Source organism: Phragmites australis, chromosome 2, assembly GCF_958298935.1.
Source record: "Phragmites australis chromosome 2, lpPhrAust1.1, whole genome shotgun sequence".
Classification (NCBI taxonomy): Eukaryota; Viridiplantae; Streptophyta; class Magnoliopsida; order Poales; family Poaceae; genus Phragmites; species Phragmites australis.
In genome coordinates this window covers 3,062,676-3,068,675 of record NC_084922.1, presented here as the reverse complement: position 1 = coordinate 3,068,675, position 6,000 = coordinate 3,062,676, and positions in this window count along the sequence as shown.

Below are 6,000 nucleotides of genomic sequence, written 5' to 3'. Positions count from 1 at the left end.
TTTCCAGCGTTCCGGCTCCACTTCCAGTAACGGAACGCTGCCCCGCGAAGAAAGCCCCGTCGCTGCTGCGTACCCGCGGCAGCCGCCATCCACGCGTGCGGTTTTTCCCGCCCAAGGGGATCAAGGCGCTGGGCCCATCAGCGCCGCCGCCGCTGCCAACGTACTTTCCGACCCCCAGCAGGTGGTCGGGACCCCGGCCGCCAGGTCTGCCTCTGGACCACGTCGGGTGCCGCCTCGGTGCAGGCTCGCTTTCAGTGAGGCCAGCCCAGGGAGCGCGCTGCTTGCAGCACAAGCTCTCCTCAGACACCCGCCCATTCAGGCCACGCCAAACACTCCGGAAGGCCGGTGGATGTAAGACGTCGTCGCTTTGGTCGGCACTGCTCGTCGCCAGGTGCAGGCCGGGAGTCCTCGCACCACTTCTCAGCACGGTGCCGCCAGAGCCGGCTCCTCAGCGGGCAACACCCGCACGGGCCGAGGGGTCTCCAGGCGGAGTGCTGTCCCCCTGGCCATGTCCGGAGCCCGGGACCTTCGTTTGCACCTTGACGAGCGGAGGGGCCACGAAGATGCTCGAGTCACTCTCGAACGTCAGCGGGAGACCCGGCAGGGGGTTGGGGCAGAGGACCAGGCTTCCTCTCTCCCGGCCCATGACCACCGGGGATCCCCGGCTCGCCGCTTCTCGCCACCAAGAACCCCCGCTCGTGCTGCGGGGTACGGCACCGGTTGCCGTGCCTTCACCACCGAGCTCCGCCGGGTGAGGTGGCCTTCCAAGTTCCGCCCCGAGCTGCCGGAGAAGTACGACGGGTCCATCGACCCCGTCGAGTTCCTCCAGATCTACACGACGGCCGTCCAAGCGGCCGGAGGCAGCGAAAAGGTGATGGTAAACTATTTTCATGTTGCCTTGAGGGGTTCCGCCCGCTCTTGGCTTATGAACTTACCCCCAGGATCTATCAGCTCCTGGGATGACCTGTGCCACCAATTCGTGGCCAACTTTCAGGGCACGTTCGCACGTCCCGGTCTGGAGTGCGACCTCCACGCCGTCCAACAGCAGGAAGGGGAGACGCTACGGCGATTTATACAGCGTTTCAGCCAGGTTCGCAACACTATTCCGCGAGTGGCCCCCCATGCTGTTATTGTTGCTTTTCGGCAGGGCGTCCGTGATGAGCGGATGCTCGAGAAGCTAGGTACGCACGAGATCGAGACCCCTGCGGAGCTTTTCGCACTGGCCGATAAGTGCGCCAAGGCTGCGGAGGCCAGGGCATGGCATGCTCCTCGCCCCGTTTCCGACCAGCCAAGTTCTTCCCGCTCTGATAAGCGGGAAAAGAAAAAGAGAAGGAAGCGCGAGGCCGCTCCCGTTGAGCCAGCCCAAGTCCCCGCTCACAGGGAGCCGCAAGAGCCCGATCGCCGGCAAGAGCGTCAGCCGGGTGCCGATCGGCGCCCCGTCAGGGCCCCTGCTCGGGCTCCTCCTCGGGCCTCTGTGCCCGCGAGGGCCCCGGCACCGGCTAGGGCGTCAGCTCCAGCAAGAGCCCCTGCCCCTGGCCGAGCTCCTATTCCAGCGAGGGTCCCCGCTCCCGCGGGGCCCGAGCCAGGTAAATGGTGTCCCATACACCTGACCAGATGGCACGACCTCACGGAGTGTCGTACGGTCAAAGGACTCGTGGAGCAGCGCCAGAGGGAGCGCGACGAGTCCCACGGAGGAGGCGATGCCGAGGTCGTCCCCAACAGCACCGAGCTCGACTTCCAGGAGCCGGAGCATGCGGTTGCCTTCATCGACGGGGGCGCTTACACACCCTGCTCGCGCCGTGGCATCAAGGTCATGCGGCGCGAAGTGTGCTCGGCAACCCCGAGCGAGGAGGCCACAAGACCCCTGAGGTGGTCGGATGCTCCGATCACGTTCAGCATGGCAGATCACCCCGTCAGTACTGCAGCCGTGGGACGGCTACCTCTGGTTGTGTCTCCCACTATCTGCAATGTTAAGGTCGGCAGAGTGCTGATCGACGGTGGTGCCGGCCTCAACCTCCTTTCCAAGGAGGCTTTTGAGAAGCTGCAAGTATCCTCCCGACGTCTAAAGCCGTCACTCCCTTTCTGTGGAGTAACTCCCGGGCACTCCCTACCCCTCGGGCAGGTTGAGTTGCCTGTCACATTTGGGAGCCGGGACAACTTCCGCACGGAGTGCGTCCTCTTCGATGTTGCGGAGCTCCCTCTCCCCTACAACGCCATCCTCGGGCGTCCGGCGCTTGCCAAATTCATGATGGCCGTGCATTATGCATACCTTACGGTTAAGATGCCCGGCCCCGCAGGCTCTATCTCCGTGGTCGCCGACTCCCGCGGCGCCGTCTCCTGCGCCGAACAATCATACATGGCTCTGGTCTCAGCACAGGCCGAGGTTGATGGCTCTTCAGGGAGCCCGGGACCCTCTTCATCCAGACCCCGACTCGCCGCCGACACCTCTGTTCCAACGAAGGAGGTCCAGGTGGGCGAAGGCGCTACCCAGGTTGTCCGAATCGGCAGCGACCTGGGCAGCAAATAGGAAAGCGCGCTCGTCGCCTTCCTCCGGGCTAACGTGGACGTGTTTGCCTGGCAACCGTCCGACATGCCCGGGATCCCTAGGGAGGTGATCGAGCATCACTTGGCTGTGCGTCCGGACGCCCGCCCGGTGAAGCAGAAGGTCCGGCGGCAGGCGCCAGAGCGCCAGGAGTTTATCCGCGAGCAGGTCCGCAAGCTCCTCGACGCCGGATTCATCCGAGAAGTCCTCCACCCCGACTGGCTAGCAAATCCGGTCATCGTCCCGAAGGCCAACGGCAAGCTTCGCATGTGCGTGGACTACACCGACCTTAACAAGGCTTGTCCTAAAGATCCCTTCCCCTTACCTCGCATTGATCAAATCGTAGATTCAACTGCGGGATGTGATCTTTTGTGCTTCCTAGATGCAAACTCTGGGTATCACCAGATTCGCATGGCCGTAGGGGACGAGGAAAAAACTGCTTTTACTACCCCGGTGGGGACTTATTGCTACATATCAATGCCTTTCGGCCTGCGCAACGCTGGATCATCCTTCCAGCGCGCCATTCGTATCACTCTTAACTCGCAGGTTGGCCGCAACGTCGAGGCCTACATCGACGATCTCGTGGTCAAAACCCGAGACCGCGCCACCCTGCTCGAGGACCTTGCCGAGACTTTCAACAGTCTCCGCTCTACCCGCCTCAAGCTCAACCCGGAGAAATGTGTCTTCGGAGTCCCGGCGGGCAAGCTCCTTGGTTTCTTGGTCTCTGGCCGAGGAATCGAGGTCAATCCGGAGAAGATCCGGGCCATCGAGCAGATGCGACCCCCGGTTCGACTCAAGGAAGTCCAGCGCCTCGCCGGCTGCATGGCCGCCCTCGGGCGCTTCATCTCCAAGCTCGGGGAACGAGGGCTCCCCCTCTTCAAGCTTCTGAAAAAATCCGGTCATTTTAACTGGACGCCGGAGGCCGAGCAGGCCTTCCGCGACTTAAAGAAGTACCTTACTTCGCCACCCGTGTTGGTGGCTCCTCCTCAAGGTGAGCCCCTGCTGCTTTACGTTTCAGCCACTCCTCAGGTTGTGAGCGTAGTATTGGTGGTGGAGCGAGACGAGTGTTCGGGGCCGGGTGCTGGGTCCCAGCTCCCAGAGGCCCCCGACCACTCACCTGTCCTCGTGGCTCCCCCGGAGCGAGGGGTCGAGCCCGAGCACACTGCTCTTCCCAGCCAAGGAATCGAGCTCGAATGCTCGGCCAACCCCGACCATACCGCCGACCCTGGGGGCTGTGGCAGCCCCCCGGGTGGGGCCACCATCCGGGCCCGCCGGGTACAGCGACCGGTGTACTTCGTCAGCGAGGTCCTCCGGGAGGCCAAGACAAGGTATCCCCAAGCTCAGAAGCTGCTCTATGCCGTGCTCATCGCCTCCCGGAAGCTGCGCCACTACTTTCAGGCGCACAAAGTCTCGGTGGTTACCACTTATCCACTGGGACTCATTCTCCGGAACCGGGAAGGCACCGGGCGCGTTGTCAAATGGGCAGTAGAGCTGGCGGAGTTCGACCTACACTTCGTCAGTCGCCAGGCAATTAAAAGCCAGGCACTCTCCGACTTCTTGGCGGAGTGGACGCCCGTCCCTTGCGTCATCCCAGAAGAGGTTTCTGCCTATCCCGGGCACAACGCGCCCGGGTACTGGGTCATGCACTTCGACGGCTCCCTCTCGCTGAAAGGCGCAGGGGCCGGAGTGGTTCTCACCTCCCCAACGGGTGAAGAGCTCCGGTACGCCGTACAGTTGCAATTCCGCGCATCCAACAACATGGCGGAGTATGAAGGTCTCATCCCCGGCCTCTGAGCTGCGGTGGGGCTCGGGATTCGTCGCCTCCTGGTCAAAGGGGACTCCCAACTGGTCGTCAACCAGGTGTCCAAGGAGTATCAGTGCACGGATCCTCAAATGGCGGCGTACGTGGCTGCAGTCAGAAAGCTCGAGCGACGCTTCGACGGCCTCGAGTTGCGGCATATCTCTCGCCGCGACAATGCTCCGGCCGACGAGCTCTCTCGCCTGGCCTCATCACGTGCGCGCGTCCCTGCCGGAGTCTTTGAAGAAAGACTCGCACGGCCTTCCGTCCTGCCTGCCGAACAGGATGAAGGGGAAACCTCGAACTCAATTCAGGAGACCCCGGCGGTGCCCTCAGTGGGAAGCCCCGTCAGGGCGCCGCCGTCCGACGAGTGCGCTGTGCTCGCCGAATGTTCTCAAGATGCCTCGTGGATGTCTGACATCCGAGGGTACTTGAAAGAAAAGTTCCTACCCGAGGATGAGGCGTCTGCCGAAAGGGTTGCTCGGCAGTCCAAACGCTATGCCATTGTGGATGGGGATCTCTACCGACGTAGCGCAGGAGGTATCCTCCTGAAATGCATCTCTCGGGCAGAAGGCGGCGATCTTCTCGCTGAGGTCCATGAGGGCGAGTGCGGTGGCCATTCATCGTTCCGCACGCTGGTCGGGAAAGCCTTCCGGCAAGGTTTCTACTGGCCTACAGCTCTCCAGGATGCTTCCGAGCTGGTTCGGCGCTGCAGGGCATGCCAGTTCCATGCAAAGCAGATTCACCAGCCAGCTCAGGCTCTCCATACCATTCCCCTGTCATGGCCTTTCGCGGTCTGGGGTTTGGACATTCTGGGTCCATTCCCCCGAGCAATCGGGGCTATGCATACCTATATGTCGCTATCGACAAATTCACTAAGTGGCCGGAGGCGGTCCCAGTCATCAAGGTGACCAAAAACACGGCGCTCCAGTTTATCCGCGGCATCACTAGCCGCTTTGGTGTCCCTAATCGGATCATCACCGACAACGGCACCCAGTTCACAAGTGCCTTGTTCGGGGACTATTGCGAAGATCTCGGCATCAAGCTCTGCTTCGCTTCCGTCGCTCATCCTCGGAGTAACGGGCAGGTCGAGCGCGCCAACGCAGAGATACTAAAGGGCCTCAAAACCCGGACCTATAACGTGCTCGCTAAGCACGGGAAGGGATGGGTGGACGAGCTGCCAGCCGTGCTATGGGCCAATCGGACTACGCCAAGCCGCGCTACCGGGGAGACTCCTTTCTTCCTCGTCTACGGCGCCGAAGCAGTCCTCCCCTCCGAGCTCACTCTGGGCTCCCCTCGAGTGCATGCATACTCTGAGGGTGAGCAGGAGCATCAAAGGCGCGACGACGTAGACTACCTGGAGGAGCGCCGGCGGCGTGCTGCTGTCCGGGCGGCTCGGTACCAGCAGAGTCTGCGGCGTTATCATCTGCGCCATGTCCGGGCCCGGTCTCTCGAGGTGGGGGACCTAGTTCTCCGACGCATCCAGTCGCGCGAAGGAATGAATAAATTGTCCCCTGTGTGGGAAGGTCCCTTCACCGTGATCGCGGTCCCCCGGGCAGGTTCTTTCAGGTTGGCGACGGAGGAAGGACAGCCACTCCCGAATCCGTGGAACATCGAGCATCTTCGACGCTTCTACCCGTAGATGGCCGTGCTCGCGGTT